The sequence below is a fragment of the Saimiri boliviensis genome, chromosome 11, assembly GCF_048565385.1.
Source record: "Saimiri boliviensis isolate mSaiBol1 chromosome 11, mSaiBol1.pri, whole genome shotgun sequence".
NCBI classification, from domain to species: domain Eukaryota; kingdom Metazoa; phylum Chordata; class Mammalia; order Primates; family Cebidae; genus Saimiri; species Saimiri boliviensis.
In genome coordinates, this window is record NC_133459.1 from 97,827,621 (window position 1) to 97,852,712 (window position 25,092).

The 25,092-nt window shown below is 43.8% G+C and overlaps 2 pseudogenes; one reads left to right on the plus strand and one right to left on the minus strand.

Annotated features, from left to right (window-relative positions):
- Window positions 1–2,574: 2,574 nt before the first annotated feature.
- On the minus strand, window positions 2,575–3,770 carry LOC101048239 (ADP/ATP translocase 3-like; annotated as a pseudogene).
- Window positions 3,771–23,391: 19,621 nt separating this feature from the next.
- On the plus strand, window positions 23,392–23,862 carry LOC101032646 (coiled-coil-helix-coiled-coil-helix domain-containing protein 2 pseudogene; annotated as a pseudogene).
- Window positions 23,863–25,092: the final 1,230 nt, after the last annotated feature.

The following is a 25,092-nucleotide window of genomic DNA, read 5'->3' on the forward strand; positions in this document are numbered from 1 at the left end:
AGGCTGAGGCCAGAGATGCAGTCCTCTCTGAAGGATCTTCAAGACCAAGACAGGGACTGCAGAGATTCCCTAAATGCAGGGAGCTGATGTGGTTTTTACCCAGGAGAACATCACACCCAGATATGCATCTTTAGTAGCCACCACGGGTACAATGTGGAGATAGGTTAATGGAGAGGATCTTGGGGGTGAGGAGGCCGTTCAGGAGGTTGCATGAGCACTGGAGGTCTGAACTAAGGCAGTGGATGGAGTCTGAACTTGGTGGATGGAGAGAAGAGACTGAGGCTGTGAGACAGTAAGAGGTAGAGTCCAGGGTTATGTTGACTGGTGTATGAGTGGACATGGAGTAGAAAAGGGGTAAGAGAAGGTCAGAGATCATGTCCATGTTCTGACTCAGAAATCAGAGTAGCTGACCATGTCATGCTCCAGAAAATGACATCCAGGAGGAGGGACAGCCTTGGGTAAAGGGGCAGGGGATGCAGAAGATGGTTGTGCACACATATGCAACTCGGTAGAGGGCTCTGGATGGAAATATCTACATTTGGCAGCTCTGCCATATAAAACCACAGGAAGAGATGATACATCTGAAAAAATTTAGAGGATGAAAAGAGAAGAGAGTCAAGAATGAACCATGCATTTAAGGGACGGGCGAAGGAGTTACAACCTGAGGAAAAGGGGAAAGAAAAGACCAGAGGAGATGAAGTTAAGAATAAATGAGACCAGTGTGGTGACTCATACCTGTAATCCCAGGACTATGGGAGACCAAGGCAGGAGGATCACTTGAGGCCAGGAGTTTGACACCAGCCTAGGAACCATAACAAGATTCTATCTCTCCAATGTGTGTGTGGTGTGTGTGTGTGTGTGTGTGTGTGTGTGTGTGTGTGTGTTTAAATTAGCCAGGTGTGGTGGCACACACCTACAGTCCCAGCTAGTTAGGAGGCTGAAGCAGGATGATTACTTAAGCTGAAGCGTTTAAGGCAGCAGTGATCACACCACTGCACTCCAGGACGAGTGACAGAGTGAGACATTATCTCAAAAAACAAGAAGTGAATCATGGAAATCAAAAAGAAGAACCATTTCGAGAAGTAGGAAGCAGGGCCAACAGATAGTGCAAATAAGTAACATCAAGACTGAGTTGAGTATAACAACCAAAAGGCTACTGGTAACAGCAGGGAGTGCACCCACACCACTGTGGAGTGAGAAACACAGAAAGTAGAAGCTGCAGGTACAGAGAATCTTTAGGAAAGCTGTCTGTAAAAGGAAGGAAAAAGACAGAACTAGAGAAATCCAGGAAGAAATTGTTAAAGGATGAGAACAACTTGGGTAGATACTGAGGAAAGGATTTAGGAGACAGGAAGAGATCGAAGATGTAGAAGAGAAGGGAAATTTGATGGAAGGGGGTCCTAGCGAAGGAGAGATATGAGGATGGAGGGAAGGGCACAGCTGAAGGAATTCACGTGGACTGAAGAAGGGACACCTCTTCCCCTGGGCACAACGAATTTTCCAGCTTTCTTAAAATAATACTCCATACATAGCTCTATGCTCTCTATAAAATGAGACTAGCATCTGTTAATGAGATTACTGTAAAGCTAATTTCGCTTCATTCTTTACCTCATTTCCTTTCTCCCCAACTTCCTCCAATAATGACAAGAGCAGTGAGGTGCCCTGAGAAGCAGGATGGTAGGCCCAGAGTCAGCAGGGGTGGGGAGAGGAAAAAAGATTCCAGCCTGTAGTGGGACATAAGAGGCTTCAACGACCCCTCAGAACCACAAGCCTCCACTGGACTTCAGCAAGCTGAGAAGCCTGCGAGCTTATGGGAGACTGCTGGCTTCCCTAGGGTCTATATCTTTTATAACTTTTCCCTGGTTCCAGCTCTGGATCCACCTCTACATTTTTAACTCACCCCTGCCCCTTTGATTTATGGGATTTTTCTTTCATTGCTAACCAGATTCTTGGCTCCTTCTCAAGAGTTTTGCCTTGTGTTCAACTCTTTGATATGCTACCTTTTGACTACCTTGGGTAAAAATCAGTTACTTATGCTCCTCCTCATTCAAAAGGGAATTCGAGCATTGGTAAGGGGTTCATAAAGATAAAAAGGGATTTTTGTCGTTGTGCACACATCACAGAGTGTACTTATACAAACCTAGACGGTACAGCCTACCACACACCTAGGCTACAAACCTGTACTGCGTGTTACCGTACCAAGTGCTGCAGGCAATTGTAACACCATGGTATTTGGGGATCTAAACGTATCTAAATGTAGAAACTGTACAGTAAAAATCTAGTATAAAAGATAAAACTGTACACCTGTATAGGGCCGTTACCATGACTGGAGTTTGCAGGATGAGAAGTTGCTCTGGGTCAGTGTGTGAGCCCTGAGTGAATGTGAAGACCCTATAAGGATTAGAAACACTGTACACTTAGGCTATGCCAATCGATTCTAAACTTTTCTTTCTTCAATGATAAATTACCCTTAGCTAACTGTGCATTTTTACTTTATATACTTTTTTTTAAAAAGTACAAATTGGGAAACATGATTCTTTTGTTTTAAATAAATACTTAAACACGACTTGGGTCCTACGAGCATCTGGACTCTAGGTCTGAGCACTGGAGTGTCTGGCCCATGGACCGGCAAGGACGCCATGGTTCCCTCCCTGCCAAGACATGGAATTGAGCGTCAATGGTTGGATCACAACGCGCCCCTTTTCTAGAGCCTCCCCTGGCTGTCTGCTGGCAGTATCCGGCTGGGAAAAAGACTGGAATTTCTTGAAGGCCCATGATCCACATGGTTGAGGATTCTAGTGGTTCTCTTGGTTCCCCTGGTGTGTGTGGAGGAGGCCGAGGCCTATAGATGACCTTCTTCAGCTGGTCGTACAGGACCAGCACGATGGCGCCCCCCATGCCCCCAGAGGACGTTGGACCACGCACCCTTGAAGAAGGCCTTGCACCCCTGGTCTCTGAAGGTCTTCCTCCAACAGTCGACGGGGCCCGTGTACATGACGTCACTTCCTTTGCGCCCCGACTGTATGAGCAGCAGCAGCCACACCACGTGGAAGGGGTAGGAGACCACACCGGCCAAGGCCATCAGGGTCTGTGCGATCATCCAGCTCACCACCATGTGTGTATTCTCGGGATGGAGGAGGACGCCCTTGACCGTATTGTACATGCCAAAGCTGGTGCCCCGGATGATGATGCCCTGCATGGAGACGCCGAAGCCCTGGGACAGGCCGCGGATGCGGTGGGACTTGGTGACCTTCGCCAGGCAGTCTCCCAGGCTTTGGAACTCACACTCCATGCCTGACTTTCCCACGTCAGTTACCCAGCAGGTTCTGGCAAAATCCAGAGGGTACACTAAGCAGAGGGAGGTCGTGCTGGCCACAGCGCCGGAGGCCAGGTTACCCACAAAGTACCTCCAGAACTGCGTGTGCTTGTCCACGCCTCCCAGGAAGATCTGCTTGTTCTTAGGCTTGAAGGTGAAGTTGAGGGCTTGCGTGGGGAAGTAGCGGATGACGGTGGCCGGGTTGCCCTCCAGAAGGACAGCACGCCCTGCTCCTTGGGGATTCGGACGATGCAGTCCGCCATGCCCTTGTACTGCTTGTCGGCAGCGATCTGCTCGCTGGTGTGCTGGACCTGCAGCAGCAGCTTGACCCACTCGATCCGGGCCATTTTGGAGATGGCGGCAGTGATGCCTCCTGCCAGGAAGTCTGTGACGAAGGAGATGGCCTGTTCCGTCATGGTGGCGGGGCAGGCAGTGGAGCGGGCTGACAGCAGGAGAGCGGGCACAGAGAGTGAAGAGAGGGCATCTACTTTACATACCTTTTAATTTTTTTTTAACTTTTTGACTCTTTTGAAATAACAGCCTAAACACATTGCACAGATGTACAAAAATATTACCTGTATATTCTTATTCTATAAGCTTTCTTCTACTTAAAATATTTTAAATATTTTTACTTTGTAAATTTTTGGTTAAAAACAAAGACACAGGGAGAGAGATCCAAGATGGCTGATCGCTAGCCGCTCGGGATTGTAGCTCCCAGTGAAAGCACAGAGAATGACACCACAGTTTCAGATGAATTCTTGTTGCTCACGCATCAGGAGATTCCCAGCGGAGGAGCCCCACGGGTCGCCAGCGCGACTCTTGTGACCGGCGAGGCGGTTTTGCCGGCGCCTCGGAGCGTCGGTTCTTGGTGCAGAGTCAGAAAAGCAACATCAATCTTTTTTTTTTTTCCTTTTTTTTTTTTATTGCATTTTAGGTTTTGGGGTACACGTGAAGAACATGCAAGATTGTTGCATAGGTACACACATGGCAGTGTGGTTTGCTGCCTTCCGTCCCCTCACCTGTATCTATCATTTCTCCCCATGCTGTCTCTTCCCACCTCCCCACCCCCAATGGACCCCAGTGTGTAGTGCTCCCCTCCCTGTGTCCATGTGTTCTCATTGTTCAACACCCGCCTACGAGTGAGAATATACATGTTTGATTTTCTGCTCTTGTGTCAGTTTGCTGAGAATAATGGTTTCCAGCTGCATCCATGTCCCTACAAAGGACGTGAACTCATCATTTTTGATGGCTGCGTAATATTCCATGGTGTATATGTACAACATTTTCCCTATCCAGTCTATCATCGTTGGGCATTTGGGTTGGTTCCAGGTCTTTGCTATTGTAAACAGTGCTGCAATGAACATTCGTGTGCTCGTAAAGCAACATCAATCTTAACGCCGCTGATTTAGTTGTCTTAACACCGCTGATTTAGTTGGCGCAGTGGGTTGCTCAGATTTCGGCGCTGAGAATCAATAAGTTGGACGTCCACTCAGAAACCCAATTACAAAGACGGTAATTATAAAGACCACAGATGGATAAATCTACAACGAAGGGAAGAAAACAGACAAAAAAGGCTGAGAATACCCAAGATCAGAATGCCTCACCCTCAGCAGGGGATCCCAGTTCCTCATCAGCAACAAAACAAGGCTTGATGGAGAACGAGTGTGTTTCAATTACAGAAGCAGGCTTCAAAATGTGGATAATAAGAAACTTCTGTAAATTAAAAGAACTTGTTCAAACCCAATCCAAAGAAACGAAGAACTTTGAAAAAAGGTTTGACGAAATGTTAACAAGAATACACAATTTAGAGAGGAAAATAAGTGAATTGATGGAGCTGAAAAACACAATACGAGAACTACGTGAAGTATGCACGAGTTTTAACAGCCGAATTGATCAAGCAGAAGAAAGGATATCAGAGGTTGAAGACCAACTTAAGGAAATAAAACGAGAAGACAAGATTAGAGAAAAAAGTATAAAAAGGAACAAGCAAAGTCTCCAAGAAATATGGGACTATGTGAAAAGACCTTATCTACGTTTGATAGGTGTACCTGAAAGTGAGGAAGAGAATGAATCCAAGCTGAAAAATATGCTTCAGGATATTATTCAGGAAAATTTTCCCAACCTAGTAAGGCAGGATAATATTCAACTCCAGGTAATACAGAGACCACCCCAAAGATACTCCTCAAGAAGAGCAACTCCAAGGCACATAATCGTCAGATTCACCAGAGTTGAAATGAAGGAGAAAATACTAAGGGCAGCCAGAGAGAGAGGTCAGGTTACCCACAAAGGGAAGTCTATCAGACTTACAGCAGATCTCTCAGCAGAAACCCTACAAGCCAGAAGAGAGTGGGGGCCAGTATTCAACATCCTTAAAGAAAAGAACTTTCAACCAAGAATTTCACATCCAGCCAAACTAAGATTCATAAGTGAAGGAAAAATAAAACTTTTTGTGAACAAGCAAGCACTCAGGGATTTCATCACCACCAGGCCTGCTTTACAAGAGCTTCTGAAGGAACCACTACACATAGAAAGGAAAAAACAGCATCAGTCTTTCTAAAAAATGCCAAAAAGTAAAGAGCATCAATATAATGAAGAATTTACATCAACTAATGAGCAAAACAGCCAGCTAACATCAAATGGCAGTATTAAACTCACATATATCATTATTAATTCTAAATTTAAATTGACTAAATCCTCCAGTCCAAAGACACAGACAGGCAAATTGGATAAAAAGCCAAAACCCATCAGTATGCTGAATCCAGACCCATCTCACATGCAAGGATACACCAAGACTCAAAACAAAGGGTTGGAGAAAGATTTACTAACCAAATGGAGAGTAAAAATAAATAAATAAACAAAAAGCTGAGTTACAATTTTTGCCTCTGATAAAATAGTCTTTAAAGCAACAAAGATCAAAAGAAGCAAAGAAGGACATTATATAATGATAACAGGATCAATGCAACAACAAGAAGAGCTAAAAATCCTAAATATATACGCACCCAATACAGGAATACCCAGATATACAAGACTTATAAAGAGACTTAGACTCTCACACAATAATAGTGGGAGACTTCAACATTAACATTAGACAGATCAATGAGACAGAAAATTAACAACGATATCCAGGACTTGAACTCAGATCTGGAACAAGTATACTTAATTAACATTTATAGAACTCTCCACTTTAAATACACAAAATATACACTCTTATCAGTACCACATCACATCAACTTACAGGTTTAAGTGAAATATTGGTTGGTTCCTTGTTTGTTATTTTCTTCCCTCATTTTTTTTCATGTCTCCATTATTAAGCACAATTATAGGCATACCCATATTTAGACTGCATTCCTCCCAGGCAATAAAGCAATACCCCCATTCTCTCTCCCTCTTCCTCTTTCTCTTTCTTCCTCTTCTTTATTCTTTTTTCTTTCTTTCTTTCTTTAAAAAAAAAGAAAGAAAGAAAGAAAGAAAGAAAGAAAAAGAAATAGAGCAAGCTAAAACTCTTTTCTTCCACAGAGGAAGGAGGATGTTAAGAGGTGGAGAGACTAGGTAGTGAAAAAAAAAAAAAAAAAAAAACCAAAGACAGAAGCACATTAACTTAGGCCTACACAGGGTCAGGATCATCAATATCACTGTCTTCCATGCTAGGGGGAATAGCACACATGGACCTGTCATCTCCTATGACACCAAAGCCTTCTTCTGGAATATCTCCTGAAAGACCTGTCTGAAGTGAAATTGTTTTACCATTAACTTTTTTTAATAGGTAGAAGGAGTATACTCCAAAACAAGGATTAAAAGTAGAGTAAATACATAAGTCAGTAACACATTTATCACTATCAAGTATTACATACTGTATGTAATTGTATGTGCTAGACTTTTTATTATTACACTTTAAGTTCTGAGATACATATGCAAAACACGCAGGTTTGTTACATAGGTATACACATGCCATGGTGGTTTGCTGTACCCATCAACCCATCATCTACATTAGGTATTTCTCCTAATGCTATCCCTCCCCAGCCCCCCACTCCCCAACAGGTCCCGGTGTGTGATGTTCCCCTCCCTGTGTCCATGTGTTCTCATTGTTCAATTCCCACTTATGAGTGAGAACATGCAATGTTTGGTTTTTCTGTTCTTGTGTCAGTTTGCTGAGAATTGATGGTTTCCAGCTTCATCCATGTCCCTGCAAAGAACATGAACTCATTCTTTTTATGGCTGCATAGTATTCCATGGTGTATATGTGCCACATTTTCTTTATCCAGTCTATCATTGATGGGCATTTGGTCACGCACTAGACTTTTACATGGCTGGCAGTGTGGTAGCTTTGTTCGCACCAGCATCACCACAAACATAGGAATTTTTCATTATAATTTTATGGGACCATTGTCGTCTCTGCAGTTCATCATTGACCAAAACCTTGTGATGTGGCATGTGACTGTATATCAATGCATAGGTTAATCAGATTTACACTATAATATATTGAGAGGAGACGCAGAAACTGACTGTCAGAGACAAATGCTCCTTGTTTTAATCTACTAAGTTTTGTGGTAATTTGTGTTTCTCACTACAAAAATGGAAAAGTGAGAAATCAACAGACAATGTCTAAAACAGAAAAAAGCAGCAATATAATCTTGTTATTTAGAGATATGGAAGTGATATCCTAAAAAAGCTTACAACAGTTGGAGCTGGAGGATGTACTTCTAAGATGGCTCACTCACACGGCTGGCGAGTTATTGCTGGCTCTTAGCAGGTGGCCCCAGTTCTTTACCACATGGACCCCTCCATTGTGCTGTTTGAGTATCTTCACAACATGGCAGCTGACTTCCTCCTGAGTGGGCAGTATAGGAAAGAACATGGTGGAAGCCACAATTTCTTTTATGACCTAGATTCAGAAGTCACGTTCCATCATGTCGGGTATAACATAACTACACAGGTCACCCTATTCTAGTGGGAAGTGACTGCACAAAGGCATGACTTACTACGAGGCAAGAATCACTGGGGGCCATCTGAGAGGCTGCCACGAAACTATTCAAAAAGTGGAAATTTGCCTGACACACTGAACCTCATCCTTAATCCTTTTAATGGTAAGTACATAAAGAGGTAGGCCAGTGGCATAACTGCTCAGCCTTGTTCAATAGAGCTAGCTAGCCAGAGGCCAAAACAATATGTTCCTGTCTCTGAACGTCTGACTTATCTGTGAATAAGACTAATGGAATCTAGGGGAATGGTGGGAATGCATGTCTTTTATCTCTATGAATGCTATTTTTCACCACCAAGCATTTGGTAAATTTTGAGCTGCAGGGAGCTCAGTGTTATGCTGACAAGTACATGGAGTTCAGCCCCTCCCTGTTACCAATTAAGGGCAGCCTTATTCAATAGGCTGGGCTGGAGACAGGCTGTCGGCCTTCTGTGAAAGTTCAGCAGCCTGGCTAGGGTGCATGCTTGGCTGGAAGGTGAGCCTCCTGAATGTAATACCTGTCCTAGATGCAGACAGTTTTGGCATTTAGGGCACTCCAACTTTACATCCTTGCCCAAGAGAGAAAAAGAATTTATTCCTTCTTTTTAATTCTATCAACCCTTCAAAGTCCAGCTCAAAAGTCCCCCCACCCGCCCACCCAGCCTCCCTCATTCCCTTCATACCTGCTCTTCTCCTCCCTCCAGACCAGTATCCAGGCCTCTTGGGCCTCGTCCCTGCTTCCCTGGCTGACCTTACCCATACAGAGGGAATTAACCAAGACTGTTAAGGAAAGGTGGGTACAGAGCAGGATTCAGAGGCACACAGATGTGGATATATTGACCCCAACAAACACCACTGTCTCATTCAGATATGAGACACACCTCACCCAGATACCCTTGTCAGCTTGTACCTTCCCAGACCTCAGGTCTGCCACGAAGCCCTCTTACCTTTACAAAGTGTGCCTTTAAAAAAGGATGATTCCAGGTCACAGAGATACGCAGAAATGATACCCAAAATTGTGTGTTTGTTCAGGCATTTCTTTTTCCCAGAAAATGCCTGAATATTTTCATCAGATTCTCAAGGCCCAAAGAGGTTAAGATTCCTTGTCAGTGGACACAAACCACACCATGCAGGCCAGATAGGGCCCTGTGAGATTACTGGTTTGGACTGCATAGGGTTTGGGGAGTTTTGACAACATTTAAAAGTCACATGATTTTGCACAAAAATCCAGGTTTCTGGCTTTAAAAAAAAAAATTAAAAATTAAGCAACCTCGAGCCCACATTCCCTGGTGCAAGAACTGGCTGGCCCAGGGCAGCAGCTGCCCTTCAGATGGGGCAGGGGCTCCCCACAGTTCCCAGTGGACAAATTTCTTTTGGATGATTTTGTCTGCCCTCTCCCAGGTTAGGTCCTTTGTTTAAGATCTTCAACAATTGGTGAGTGTTTCTCCCAGCAATTGATTTTTCTTGGTTGCAAGCCACTGTTCTCCATTTTTGGTAACTCTCCCTACCCAGCACCACACTTTCAACAGGAGCACACCCTCACGCACGCTTTGTGGGGAGGGGAGCTCTTCTTTCCATTGTGACATTTCATTACCTGTCAGAAGAGCCTGCTTGAGCAGGGTGCTCCCACCAGACTTCACCTGACTAGAAACCAGGTAGGCACCAGCCCTCAGAGCCTATTCACCTTGGATTCTTGGATGGATACTAACAATCTCAATTTGCTCCAGAGACAAGAACTGTTGATATGGTTTGGCTCTGTGTCCCCACCCAAATCTTATCTTGAACTCTAATCCCCAGGTGTCAAGGGAGGGGCCTGGTGGGAGGTGACTGGATCATGGGGGTGGTTTCCCCTATGCTGTTCTTGTGATAGTGAGTGAGCTCTAGCAAGAGCTGATGGTCTTAAAAGTAGCCCTTCCCCTTCACTATCTCTCTCTCTCTCTCTCTCTCTCTCTCTCTCTCTCTCTCTCTCTCTCTCTCTCTCCAGCAGCCATGTAAGACATGCCTTGCTTCCCCTTTGCCTTCTGCCATTATTGTAAGTTTCCTGAGGGCTCCCAGCCATGCAGAACTGAGTCCATTAAACCTCCTTTCTTTATAAATTACCCAGTCTTGGAGTCTTGGGTAGTGTCTTTATAGCAGTTTGAAAACTGAGCGACACAGCTGTCATCAGTAATAGCCGTGATACTCTGTTCTCCACCAGACCACACATTATTTTCTATCTTTAGCCTGTAGACTCAGGAGTTGCATTACTCTTCACTTACTAATTCTGTGATCTTAGACAAGTCACTTAATCTCTCTTCTGCCTCAGTTTCCCAGGCTGTAGAAAGAGGATAACAATGTCACCCTTATAGAACTGCCATAAAGAGGAAACAAGAAGATCTAGTTTTAAATGTTTAGCCTAATATCCAGAACATTGGAAGAATGCACCAACTATAAATTATTATAATTTCTGATCTCAGTGACTTAAGAATTAAACCAAACCAAAACAAGAAATAAAACACAAAATAAATACTAATTTTCTCTGATTGGAGCTTGGTTCTCAGCTCCACCTATCTTTCCTTTGATGATTCCCCAAAGTGACTCTGGGAAATTCCCAGGGATCCACTCCAAGTTTCCTCCAGACATACTTTGTTTTTTTGTTTTTGTTGTTGTCGAGACAGGATCTCACTTTTTTTTTCAGACTCATCTCGCTCAGGCTGGAGTGCAGTGGTACAATCATAGCTCACTGCAGTGTCAATGTCTCAAGCCCAAGCAATCCTCCCACATCAGCCTCCTGAGTAGCCAGGACTGCAGGTACATGTCTCCATACCTGGCTTTTTCTCTTCTTTTTTTTTTTTTTGAAATAGGGTCTCTCTCTGTTGCCCAGCCTGGAGTGCAGTGGTGCAATCTTGGCTCACTGCAACCTCCACTTCCTGGGTTCAAGTGATTATCCCTCCTCAGCCTCCTAAGTAGCTGGGACTAAAGGCGCACACCACCATGCCCAGCTAATTTTTGTATTTTTAGTAGAGACGGAGTTTCACCATGTTGGCCAGGATGGTTTCAATCTCTTGACCTCGTGATCTGCCTGCCTCGTTCTTCCAAAGTGCTGGGATTACAGGCGTGAGCCACTGTGCTTGGCCCTGGCTATTTTGTTTGTTTAACTAGAGATGGAGTCTCACTTTGTTGCCCAGGCTGGTTTTGAACTCCTGAGCTCAAACAATGCTTTTGTCTCAGCCTTCCAAAATGCTGGGATTACGTGCAGGAGACACCACACCCCGCCAGACATAGTTCAAACCAGTCTCCTAGCTGCTGAAATGGCCCTCCACTGACCCTGTGCTGAAGCTGAGACACCTGACAGTAGCCCTTGGCTCCTCTCTCCCTTGCCCCCACATTCAGCAATCCCAGGCCCTATTGTTGACAATCCCTCCTAAATTTCTCCCTACCTCTTCACTGTTCTCGACCCCACTGCTACTACCCTGCCTTTGTGGATTTTTTTCTTTCATCTATGAAATTCAATAATTCACTCATTTAGCCAATAGGTACCTACTATATGCCAGGCTGAAGGCACCTGGTGAGACAGCAGTGAGCAAGAGAGACACATACCTGCCTTCAAGGGGCTTCCATTCTACTGGAAGGAGGCAGAAAATAAACATAGAAGTAAAAGCTATAGTGTGGTGGACGGAGAAAAATACAACATGGAAATAGAACAGGGAATTGAGGGTAGGAGACTACTTTAAATAAAATGGCTAGGAAGGCTTCCCTGGAAAGGAGACATTCCAGAGAGAGGCACAAAAGCCCTGAGTTCGGCATAGCTGGCGTGTTCAAGGATCAGTGTGGCTGAGCCAGAGAAGACTAAGTGGAGATAACGGGTCGGCCCGTGTGGGGCCGTGAAATAGGTCCTTTGAATGGTTCTGGGTCTTTACTGTGAGTGCAATAAGGAGGCTTAACTGAGACCTCCCCATTTCTCACCTGCATTACTGCAAGAGTCTCCTATCTGGTCTCCCTGAAGTATCTGCCCAGCCTGATAACTCTTTATAATTCCTATTCTTAACATCTACAACAGGTTGCCAGAAACTACCTGTTTCCCCACTAGAGCCTCAAAACTTTGTGATTTGCACTTAGGTCTATCTCCTTCACTTTTCCACGGCCGCTATCCAAGCAACGCCCCCTCCTGGATGATGTCGGACTGATTCTAACTCCCTGTGTGGCCCACAGCCTCTCACTCCCTTTTTGTTCCAGCTGTTTCCTCTGCGCTCAGCATATACCCCCTTTCCCTTCTAATATGGTTTGGCTCTGTGTCCCCACCAAATGTCATGTTGAAATGTAATCCCCAGTATTGGAGGTGGGGTCTGGTAGAAGGTGTTTAGATCACAGGGGCAGATCCCTCATGAATGGCTTAGCACCGTCCCCTCGGTTATGAGTGAGTTCACACAAGATCCAGTTGTTTAAAAGTATGTGGCACCTCTAGACTTCACACTCTCTCTTGCTTCCATTCTTGCCATGTGAAATGCCAGCTCCCCTTCTGCCTTCTGCCATGACTGAAAGCTTCCTGAGGCCTCACCAGAAGCTGGGCAGATGCTAGTGCCATGCTTCCTATACAGCCTCAAGAACTGTGAGCCGATTAAACCTCTTTTCTTTGTACATACCCAGCCTCGGGCATTTCTTTACAACAATGCAAGAATGAACGAATACATCTTCCCTCTCTGCTACCTGCTGAAGTGCTTCCCTAACCACCCCGAGGTGAGGAGAACGCCCCCAGCCAGGAGGTTCCCCATCCCGTGCATATGTCATTGTCATTCATTCATCTGTCTGCCCTAGTACAGCCCTTTGAAGGCAGAACAGCGCGCAGCACAATTCCTTGCACAAAATAGAAGCTCAATCAAATGTTCGTTTAAAAATGAGTGATCCCACTCTCTTCGAACCCAATCCATTAAGCTAAAACTCATCCTTTCCTCTGTTCCTAAGCACTTCCTTTCATTTGGTTTCTAGCAGTAGTCACAGTCCGATCTTTATTAGTTATGTGTATATATGTGTTACATCCTCTCACGGGTTACAAACTAACCAACCAGGAATATTGGAGTTAATTTTTGCAACCACATTCTGCTCTCATCTCTGCAATGCCTCCCACAGGGAGAGCCTTATAAAATGAAGAGTATGGGCTTTGATATCAGACTGGCATTTGCATCTTGGCCTCCTGGCCTGTGTGGCACTGGCCAGCCATTTTAGCTCTTAGTTTTGCCCTCCTTTTTTTTGGAAAATGGGGATAACTAGCTCAAAGTGCTACTGGAAGAGCAAAAGGACCTACTGCACAGGGTTTTTACTATTAGATTACCGGCTCAGCAAAGGCACTGTTACCATTGGTGGCACTGTGCAGTGTTTCTCGAACTTGTCTAAAATTCAGTCCCTTTTAAAGGAGAAAATTTTTCATAAGATGCCAAGGAACACATATGCAAAAACGCAGACTTAAGTTTTGTCTTTACAAAATAGTATGAGTTTTTGCAAAGCTTATCGTAAAATTGAAAAGTCAAAATCCCAGCAATTGTTGGAGAGCTAGCAGAACATAAGACTGCACCCACAGACTCCGATCTAAGAAGCTTTTGTTTACTGAGTTGACTTGAGGCAGAACCGAAGGCGGAGGAAGGCAGGAGGCCACTTCCTTCGCTGGCAGCGTGGCTTCTCTCCAGATGACATTCTTCACGGTGGGCTGCAGAGACCAGAGATTTGTGTTCTTCCCATGGGGATTGGGATAGGAGAAGTAGGAGGGGAACATGTGAGGAGGAGCCAAAAGGCCAGTGGTTTGACCCTGGTGACTCTCGCCTGGTGTGGGTCCAACCAGTGTGTGTAACCTCCCACCCGAGCCCTGGAGCCAGCAGTGCCTTGCACAAGGAGGAGCGGGACTGTGGCAAGAGGGCTCACGAGCAGAGGCAGAAAGAAGTTCAAGGAAAATGATGGAACTCACAATTGTATATCTCTAGCAGATGGGAAAGTCACTACATCAAGAGAAGGTCATCCAAAGCAAAGAAGAACCGGGGCAGCCAAATGTAAAGCGAACCCCTGGCCCTCTTCCTTCCCTGCCCCAGACCCGCAGGGTCAAAGGAAGCCTTGCAGGGGCTGAGGATCCTTGGGGTCTGCTACGCAGCTGCTCTGTATTAAATGCCACTTCTCAACCCAGCCTCCCCAAACACACTCCTCCCCTCTCCTCTCCCCACTAGCACAACTCAGTCTCTGGGAAGTCATCCTGGCCACAGACCCAGAGTGGAAACATCCAGAGATTTTGTAACTTGGGTTTCAAAGAGATCTGGAGAGCTCCCGCCCCACCAGCAGCATATGGTAGCTCCTCCCACAGAGACAGGCCAAGGCCTCAGTAGTAAACAGACCAGCTGCTCACATTCCCCCTCATAAAAGCCTAAATAGAAGCCTAAATGATCATGACAGCGACTAGCAGCCTCATTCTGCGAACGCAGGGATCACGGACATGCAGAACGAATCTGGAGACAGCAGCAGTTCCCCAGGAGCAAGGGCCTCCTCTGCGGCTCTTTGCTCATTGGAGACCCTCACTAGAGACTGTCGCGCTTGGAATGCTATTCTCCCCTCGGGAGACGTTGGAAAGAGCACGGTGACATTAAACCAAGCCTAGCACACGAACGTTCCCAGTGGCAACTTCGCAGGGGCATCAGTGCCGTGATCCTGCGGCGACCGAATGCGAAGCAGCTCCTGGGAGCTCCCCGACCACCCGCTCAGCGCTGGTGGAGACAGGAGAGCGCCAGGGACATACCACTTCCAGGAAAGAGTTTTGGATTGTGGAAGAGCGAGCTCTGATCTTAAATCACCAGAGTGCACTCCAGCCAGAACCGAAAGAAAGAGAATGTCGACTGTCGGCCCACAGAGCGCAAAGCATAAGCAGAACTCCTTTGCCTCCACCTCTCCGGCGCCCACCTCCTTCCTTCCCCAGCCGCTGTAAATTGCAAGGGTTTTCCAGAGGGCAATTTGCAATGTGTGCCTTAAGTTCTTACCAGGTTCGACTTCTAGGAATTCAACCCCCCAAAATCATCTGTTTTGTTTCCCCAAGCAGCTGCCGAAGATGGCAGGTGGGGCGTGGGGGTTAAGGGGGGCAGGTCCTGATGCTCCTCCTGGGAACCTGGGGCCATCGTGGCTAAAAAGGCACTGCTGGGCCGGAGCGTGGGGGTCGGCGCGGCTAGGGCATCAGCATTTCTGGCAATTTCTACAGAAACAAGGGAAAGTACCTGGCTCTGCTCCGCAAGTGGATGAACACCAACACTTCACGGGCCCCAACCCTTCCCGGGCCCCCAGCTATCTGCTTTGGACCGCGGGAGGCCAGACCGACCGAGACCACCTGACGGTGTGTGCTGGGATCCCACGGCCCTGTGACAAGAAACAGCTGAGCGAGAGATCCAGGATGGCTGATCACTAGCAGCTCGGGATTGTAGCTCCCAGTGAAAGCACAGAGAACGAGAGGACGCCACACCTTCACATGAATTCTTGTTGCTCACGCACCAGGAGATTCCCAGCGGAGGAGCCCCACGGGTCGCCAGCGCGACTCTTGTGACCTGCGAGGCGGTTTTGCCGGCGCCTCTGAGCGTCGGTTCTTGGTGCAGAGTCAGAAAAGCACCATCAATCTTAACGCCGCTGATTTAGTCGGCAGAGTGGGTTGCTCAGATTTCGGCGCTGAGAATCAGTAAGTTGGACGTCCACTCAGAAACCCAATTACAAAGACGGTAATTATAAAGACCACAGATGGATAAATCTACAACGAAGGGAAGAAAACAGACAAAAAAGGCTGAGAATACCCAAGATCAGAACGCCTCTCCCTCAGCAGGGGATCACAGTTCCTCATCAGCAACTGAACAAGGCTTGATGGAGAACGAGTGTGTTCCAATTACAGAAGCAGGCTTCAAATTGTGGATAATAAGAAACTTCTGTGAATTAAAAGAACTTGTTCTAACCCAATCCAAAGAAACTGAGAACTTTGAAAAAAAGGTTTGACGAAATGTTAACAAGAATACACAATTTAGAGAGGAAAATAAGTGAATTGATGGAGCTGAAAAACACAATACGAGAACTACGTGAAGTATGCACAAGTTTTAACAGCCGAATTGATCAAGCAGAAGAAAGGATATCAGAGGTCGAAGACCAACTCAATGAAATAAAACAAGAAGACAAGATTAGAGAAAAAAGGATAAAAAGGAACGAGCAAATTCTCCAAGAAATGTGGGACTATGTGGAAAGACCTAATTTACGCTTGATAGTTGTACCTGAATGTGATGAAGAAAATGAATCCAAGCTGGAAAATATGCTTCAGGATATTATTCAGGAAAATTTTCCCAACCTAGTAAGGCAGGATAATATACAACTCCAGGTAATACAGAGAACACCACAAAGATACTCCTCAAGAAGAGCAACCCCAAGGCACATAATCATCAGATTCACCAGGGTTGAAATGAAGGAGAAAATACTAAGGGCAGCCAGAGAGAAAGGTCAGGTTACCCACAAAGGGAAGCCTATCAGACTTACCGCAGATCTCTCAGCAGAAACCCTACAAGCCAGAAGAGAGTGGGGACCAATATTCAACATCCTTAAAGAAAAGAACTTTCAACCAAGAATTTCACATCCAGCCAAACTAAGCTTCATAAGTCAAGGAAAAATAAAGTTTTTTGTGAACAAGCAAGCACTCAGAGAATTCATCACCACCAGGCCTGCTTTACAAGAGCTTCTGAAAGAACCACTACACATAGAAAGGAACAAACAGTATCAGCCTTTCTAAAAAATACCAAAAAGTAAAGAACATCAATATAATGAAGAATTTACATCAACTAATGGGCAAAATAGCCAGCTAATATTAAATGGCAGTATTAAACTCACATATATCATTATTAATTCTAAATTTAAATTGACTAAATTCCCCAATCCAAAGACAGACAGGCAATTTGAATAAAAAACTAAAACCCATCAGTATGCTGCATCCAGACCCATCTCATATTCAAGGATACACAAAGACTCAAAACAAGGGATGGAGAAAGATTTACCAACCAACCAGAGAGCTAAAATATACAAATAAATAGCAGAAGTTACAATTTTTGCCTCTGATAAAATAGTCATTAAAGCAACAAAGATCAAAAGAAGCAAAGAAGGACATTATATAATGATAAAAGGATCAATGCAACAAGAAGAGCTAAAGATCCTAAATAAATACGCACCCAATACAGGAATACCCAGACATACAAGACTAATAATAAAGAGACTTAGACTCTCACACAATAATAGTCGGAGACTTCAACATTAATATTAGATCAATGAGAGAGAAAATTAACAACGATATCCAGGACTTGAACTCAGATCTGGAACAAGTAAACGTAATTAACATTTATAGAATTCTCCACTTTAAATACACAAAATATACACTCTTATCAGTACCACATCATATCAACTTAGAAGTTTAAACGAAATGTTGGTTGGCTCCTTGTTCGTTATTCTCTTCCCTCATTTTCTTTTATGTCTTCATTATTAAGGACAATTATAGGCATACCCATATTTAGACTGCATTCTAGCCCGGGCAATAAAGCAATACCCCCATCCTCTCTCCCTCTTCCTCTTTCTCTTTCTTCCTCTTCTTTATTCTTTTTCTTATTATTAAAAAAAAAAAAAAAATCTAATCTCCTTTCCTTCTGCCCCACCTTTCCTCCCCATTCTCTCTTCTTATCTCTAAAAAACAAAAGAAAAAAACCAACCAAACAAACAAAAAAACACCTTCTGTCTCCATTCCTTACTTTGTAAAAAAAAAAAAGAAACAGCTGAGGATGGTTCCTGCAGCCCTCCAGATGGTGCATCTGAAGCCTACAAGAAAGTTTGCCTGCCTGTGGCGCCGGGTTCACGAGGCAGGCTGGAAGTAGCAGGCAGTGACAGCCACCTGCAGGAGGAGAGGAAGGAGAAGGCCAGGATCCACTGCAGGAAGGGAGAACAGCCCTTGAGGCCACAGAAACCGGCGGCAAAAAAACGTGGAGAAAACTGACAGATACACAGAGGTCCTCAAGACCCATGGACTCCTGGTCTGAGCCCAATATACACTGCAGTCCTCAAAAAATAAATAATAAAATAAACAACTAAATAAATCACCTTTTTCTTTGTTGTCGTCTTATATATGTAGGTGTTATCTTCAAAGTGTTATTTGTAGTAAACATAAATGAGAGGTCCAAAAAGAAAGGATCAACGGAATGAGGATGGCATTTTTGTGCAGTGCAATGCTATGCAGCCAACAACAAAAAACTTTTGAAGAACAAGTTATAACATTGTTATAACATGGAAGAAATTCTCGTGCTGTGTTCGTAATCTTTAAAAAGCATTTTCCCAAACATTATTTCTGATATTTTCAGTGATGTAAAGCCAGAAGGAAACAGATGTACACATTGAAAAACTAGAAGGATATATCATTGTGTGGTGGGTATATGGATGATGTTTTTCTTGGTATTTTTCAAATTTCCTGCAATTTACCTGTATTACTTTTCTAATTAGGATATCAAAAGCAATAAATTGTCTTCCTAAAAGACAGACACATACTTTTATGCGATATATGTGATTTTAGAGCAAACTTATCACTTTGTCCCCGAGAAAAGGCTGAGTTGGGAAAGAGCAGATGATCACAAGACAGAGCCATTGACAATGGAACAGCCACTGGCAGGGCCGGCTGCATCCTTTGGAGGTCCTGTGCAAAATGGAAATAAGGAGTCCTTTTTTCAAAAATCAAGAATTTCAAGACAGCAACAGCAGGGCATTAAACTAAGCTCAGCCCCTTCTAAGTGCAGGGCCCTGTGCACCTGCACAGACCCAGGAAGCCGGCCCTGGTCACTAGTTTGGAGCAAGACACCCTGACCCAGCAGGTGAGGGTGTATAGACAGGTACACACCCAGAGGAGTTGACAGGAAATCCCACTGCTGCCTAACCTGTCACGGAGCAGAGTTTCATTCTTCATGAATTCAGCTTCCCAGCAATCAACCTTGGGAACAGGGGCATAGTTTATTATACATACATATGCAAATCAGAAACCAGCCAAGATTACTTAAACCCTAGATCAAAACCCCGTTTATTTTAAGATGGCTCCCTATTTATTCTATTTTAAGAATACCAGAGAGCTGCCAAGCTGTCTTCTACCCTGAAATTAATGACAATCCCTAACTAGAACAGGATATGGGATTTAAAAAAACATGACTTCTGATTATTTTCTCTTCAGAATCATCAAGAACCCTGACTTGCAGAGAATTGTGGTTTTTCTCTGATCCAACATGCTTTTTTTCCAGTCCCTTCTTTTTGGGAGCACAAAGAAAATTCATTAGCAAATTCACTACAGAGTATTATTCATTTCTCTTGTCTAACTCAAAGGTTTTTAATATCAAGAGGTACAGTGAATCACCCCTGAGTAGCGATCACATGCATCGGAGATCTAACATGGTCCACAGAGCAACCCTCCCGCTGGTAAGCAAGCACAGATAAGATTGGAAGAAGTATGTTGACCTCCCCTCGTCTAAGAGGGAGCAAACTCATTACCTAACCCTTGAATTAAATTATGTGCAAAGCAAAGCAAATCTCTCCCTTTGCAACCAGTCACAGCAGCTGCCTGCCACAGAAATGCAAACAAATCGCACCATAGTCAGCCACCTGCCTGAGCCTAAGTTGGTGAAAAATGGATGCAGAATAGCTTAGGCAGAAACGCGCACACTAAGCTTCTGTCTCTAACTTCTCCAGGAGACTTCACCTGAGGCTGTTAGGGGCGGGTGGAATGAGGCAGAGCCTCACTTCTCCTCCTCATCCCAATGGCCAGAAGAACCCCTCTCATTTTCTAAATGCAGTATATGGAGGATCGCCACATGGCCTGCCATTCTGGCATCTTTGAGCCTCTTCCCTCTTTGACCTTACCTCTTTTTTATATTGCTAAAAAATGGAACCAAATTTGAACATTGGAAAATATCAAGAAGGACATCTGGTTCTATTCCTCATCTAATGCTTACATTCTCTGCACAGCTTTGCCCAACATTCATTCAACCTTTGCTTGAACACCTCCAGTAACAGGGAGCTCACTACCACCAAAGGTAACACATAACATTCTGTTGTACGGCTGATTGTTCTTTCTTTTGTTAAATGGAACTTCTCTTTGTGTGACTTACATCCATTGAGCTCATTTCTACATTTTAGGGCCAGATCTAACAAGTAGTGTCCCTTTGCCTTATGATGAACTCGCTGCTACTGAAGACAGCACTCTTATTCCTTCGGTCTTTCTTTAGTAGGTGTTATTTTTCTCCTTAGAAATAAGGACCTTGACATGCACCTGAAACTTTTGGAGGCTGAATTTTCTCATCTATAAAGTGAAGAGCATATCGTCTACCTCTTGGGATTATTTTGGGAATTAAAAAGAATGCATACAAGCATCTCACGGGAGCCTGGCCCATGTAGGTGACTAAAGAATAGCAGCACTTATGATTATCATCCTTACCTAGGACAGAAAAGAACATTGCTTCTTTGGCCTACTAATGCAGCCCGTTAGAAACAGACACTCGGTGCCATAAAGAAAAATTAGCACTGAGACAACGGATCTCTTAGCAAAGCAATTTTTACTTCCTGGACTGCAGGAAGGGTACTCTCGCTTGCCATTTTGCCAAAGAGTACGACGAACAAAGAAAAAGCATATTTATCCCTTATGCATTTGGGGTCGTTCTTACTGCCGTGTCTGATCTCTGTTGGCAGGAGCCAGACCTCACAATCTAAACTAAAACCCGATTGCCTAACGACTTAAAACTTTTCTAAATAAGTAAGGGGCGTAAGCTGCCAGCTGGGACATGCCTGTGAGCACGTCCAGCACAGATATCTTGGTTAAAGTATAAGGACATAGAATAATACTACATGTCTGTAAGTATAGCATATCTAACAGCTACATAGGATAGGGCTTAACAAAGAGTATGAGCACACTTCGGATTTATTCTTTAACAAGAAAGGAAACATTAAAGAGGAACTTTTCTACTTCCCACACAGCCAAGGAGTATCATCTTTTTGAGCAGCCACACCACATGGTACCTACTTACAGAAATCTTACACCAACCAACATCCGTAACTCTTTTTTCTTCAATCCTATCGTGCAATTACAGGTAGTTGTGAATTGGGAAGATACCTATCAATTGCACATAGTAAGGTTCAAAAAATAATAATAAGCAGTTGCTAGTTGTTAGTAGTTGACAAATATTGTCCAGAAAGAAGAGGAAACAGAGATGCCAGCAATGAGAAGACTGACTGTAGGTGCTGCAGATTCGGGCAGCTCCTCACTTCCTCACTGCCATATTTCAGTGCTCTCTTGCTGGCTTCACTTCCTCTCTCTTCAAACTCTGAACCACTTCCCGTCCTCCTGCCCTCTGCAGGTCATTTACTATTCCCTTCTCAACAAGACGGATTCACTCTGACATTAACTCTATTTCCACTTGATATCTGTCCCCTTGCTCTGAGCTCTGAGAAGCCTTGTCTCTTCTCCTTCCTACTCCTCCTCCCTACTCCTAAGCAGATTCATTCATTCTCCTCTTTCTCCATTACATCTTTAGTCTCTGCCTACCTCCTACCTTTTCCCTTCGAAAAAACTTAGTTTTCTTTTTTAGTTATATTCTTGTCTGGTGTTGGTATCAGAGCTACACTAGCCTCATAGAATGATTAAGAAAGAATTCTGGCTGTTTCAATTTTTGGAATAATTTGAGAAATTGTATTAATTGTTCTTTAAGGTTTCTGTAGAATTCAGGGGCGAAGCCATCCAGTCCTGGACTTTTCTTTCTTGGGAGGCTTTTTAGTTACTGATTTAATCTCGTTACTTATCATTGGTCTGTTCAAGTTTTCTGTTTCTTCTTAGTTCAATCTGAATAGGTTGTATGTGTCCAGGAATTTATCCATTTCCTCGAGGTTTTTAAATGTATTAGTGTGTAGTTATTCATAATAATCTCTAATGATGTTTTGTATTTCTGTGGTATCTGTTGTGAGGTCTCCTTTTTCATTTTTTGTTATACTTACTTGAATCTTCTTTTTTTTTTTTCTTAGCCTAGCCAATGGTTTGTCAGTTTTATCTTTCCAAAAAAAGAAAAACACACACACACATTTTTTTTGAGATGAGGTTTCACTATATTGTGCAGGCTGGTCTTGAACTCCTGGCCTCAAGTGATCCTCTCACCTTAGCCTCCCAAGTAGAGAGGGATTACATGCATGAGCCACCATCTCCAGCTAAAACCAACTTTTTGTTATGTTGAACAAAAATATTCTTAGTATCAGTTTTGTCTTATTCCTGCACTGATCACTATTATTTCTTTTTTTTTTTTTTTTTTTTTTTTTTTTTTTTTTTTTTAGAGTTTCACTCTGTCACCCATGCTAGAGTGCAATGGAGCAATCTCAGCTCACTGCAATTTCTGCCTCCTAGGTTCAGGCGATTCTTGTGCCTCAGCCTCCCAATTAGCTAGGATTAGAGGCACACGCCACCATGCCTGGCTAATTTTTGTATTTTTAATAGAGACACGGTTTTACCATGTTGGCCAGGTTGGTCTTGAACTCCTGACCTCAGGTGATCCGCCCACCTTGGCCTCCCTAAGTGCTGAGATTACAGGTGTGAGCCACCATGCCCAGCATATTAATTTCTTTTCCTCTACCAATTAAAAGTTTGGTTTGTTCTTGTCTTCCTAGTTCCTTGAGGTGCATTGTTAGATTGCTTAATTGAAATTTTTCTAGTTTTTTAGTGTAGATATTTATTGCTATAAACTTGCCTCAATACTGCTTTCATGTATCCCATAGGTTTGGGTATGTTGTGTTTTGATTTTCATTTGTTTCAAGGAATTTTTAAATTTCATGTCTTCATTCATTTCAGTATCATGTTCTTTAATTTTCATGTACTTGCATAGTTTGAAATGTTTCTCTTTTTATCAATGTCTAGTTTTATTCTGTTGTAGCAAGATAAGATAGTTGATATGATTACAATTTTTTAAAAAGTTTTTGAGATTTGTTTTGTGTTCTAATATATAGTCAGTCCTGGACAATGTTCCGTGTGCTGATGAAAAGAATATGTATTTGTGCAATAATCACGAGATCATTGCATGTCTAAAGGCCGAGCAGCCCCCGTAGCTAGGATGCTGCTTGGAAGCCGAAGCCGCACCTCCCGCATGGCCCCTCCGGCCAGCAAGGCCCCTCAAATGAGAGCTGTGCCCAGGCCGGCACCAGCTGCTCAGCCACCAGCAGAGGCACCCCCCTCCTGCTGCTGCGCCCCAGCAGCCAGGTCTGCTGTCCCAGATGGCAACCACTGCAGCTGGCGTGGCTGTGGGCTCTGCTGTGGGGCACGCACTGGGCCACGCCATTACTGGGGGCTTCAGTGGAGGAAGTGCCTACGAGGCCCGATAACACTTACCAGGAGCCTCAGGGAACCCAGCCAGCACAGCAGCAGCCTCCTTGCTTCTATGAGATCAGTTTTTGGAGTGTGCCCATAACCAGGGTGACATCAAGCTCTGTGAGGGTTTAAGTGAGGTGCTGAAACAGTGCCGACTTGCAAATGGATTGGCCTAATCAAGAAGTTCAAACTGGAGAAATGGAAAACCAGCTCTCAAAACCAAGTTAACTTAATATAAAAATTTAATTAATAGTGAAGGTGTAAAGCGTAACCATCAGTTAAACCTCTCCTGTCATTCCTAGCTTTCTTGCTTCAGAATTGAAATGGAAGGGGGTGTTCCTACTCTGTAGAATTTGGAGCTGGTCAAATGTTTGTGTGGCCTCCTTAAACTAGCTGTTATGATTTTATTCTTTGTGAGTTAATTAGAATAAAGTGATTTTCTTACACACACGCACACACACACACACACACACAGAATAGGTATTCAGCAGCTGTTGAGCAAAATATCCTATAAATGTCTGTTAGGTCCATTTGGTCTGTGGTGAGGTTTAAATCCAATGTTTCTTCATTGATTTTTTTGTCTAGATAGTTTGTCAGATGCTGAGAATGGAGTGTTGAAGTCCCCAGCTACTATTGTATTGGGCTTTATCTCTCTCTTTAAGTTTAATAACATTTACTTTATATCTTTGGGTGTTCTGCTGTTGAATGCATATATAGAAATTTTTACATTCTCTTGCGGAATTGATCCCTTTAGCATTATTTTCCCCTTTTTACAGCTTTTGACTTGAAGTCTGTCTTGTCTGGTATAATTACAGCTACTTCTGCTTGGTTTTGATTGCCAGTTACACAGAATACCTTTTTCCATCTCCTCATTTTTAGTCTCTGTATGTCTTCACAGGTGAATTGAGTTCTTGTAAGCAGAATATAGTTGGGTCTTGCTTTTTTAAACTGATTCAACCAATCCATATCTTTTAAATAGGGAATTTAGTGCATTTACATTCAAAGTTAGTATTGATAGGTGATAACTTACTCCTATCATTTTATTGATTGTTTTCTGGGTTTTTTTTTTTTTTTTTGTATCCTATGTTCCTTATTTACTGTCTTATTATTTATTTTTACAGTTGGGTGGTTTTCTATAGTGATAAGGTCTTGTTGTTGTTGTTGTTGTTGTTGTTGTTGTTTCTTTGTTTTTGAGACAGGTTCTTGTTCTGTTGCCCAGGCTGGAGTGCAGTGGCACAATCATGGCTCACTGAAGCCTGCATTCCCTGGGCTCAAGCAATCCTCTCACCTCAGCCTCCTGAGTAGCTGGGACCACAGGTGGGTGCCACCATGCCTGGCTAATGTTTTCTTTTCTTTTCTTTTCTTTTTGTTAAGACAGGGTTTCAATATGTTGCCCAGGTTGGTCTCGAACTCCTAGACTCAAGCAATCTTCCTGCATCA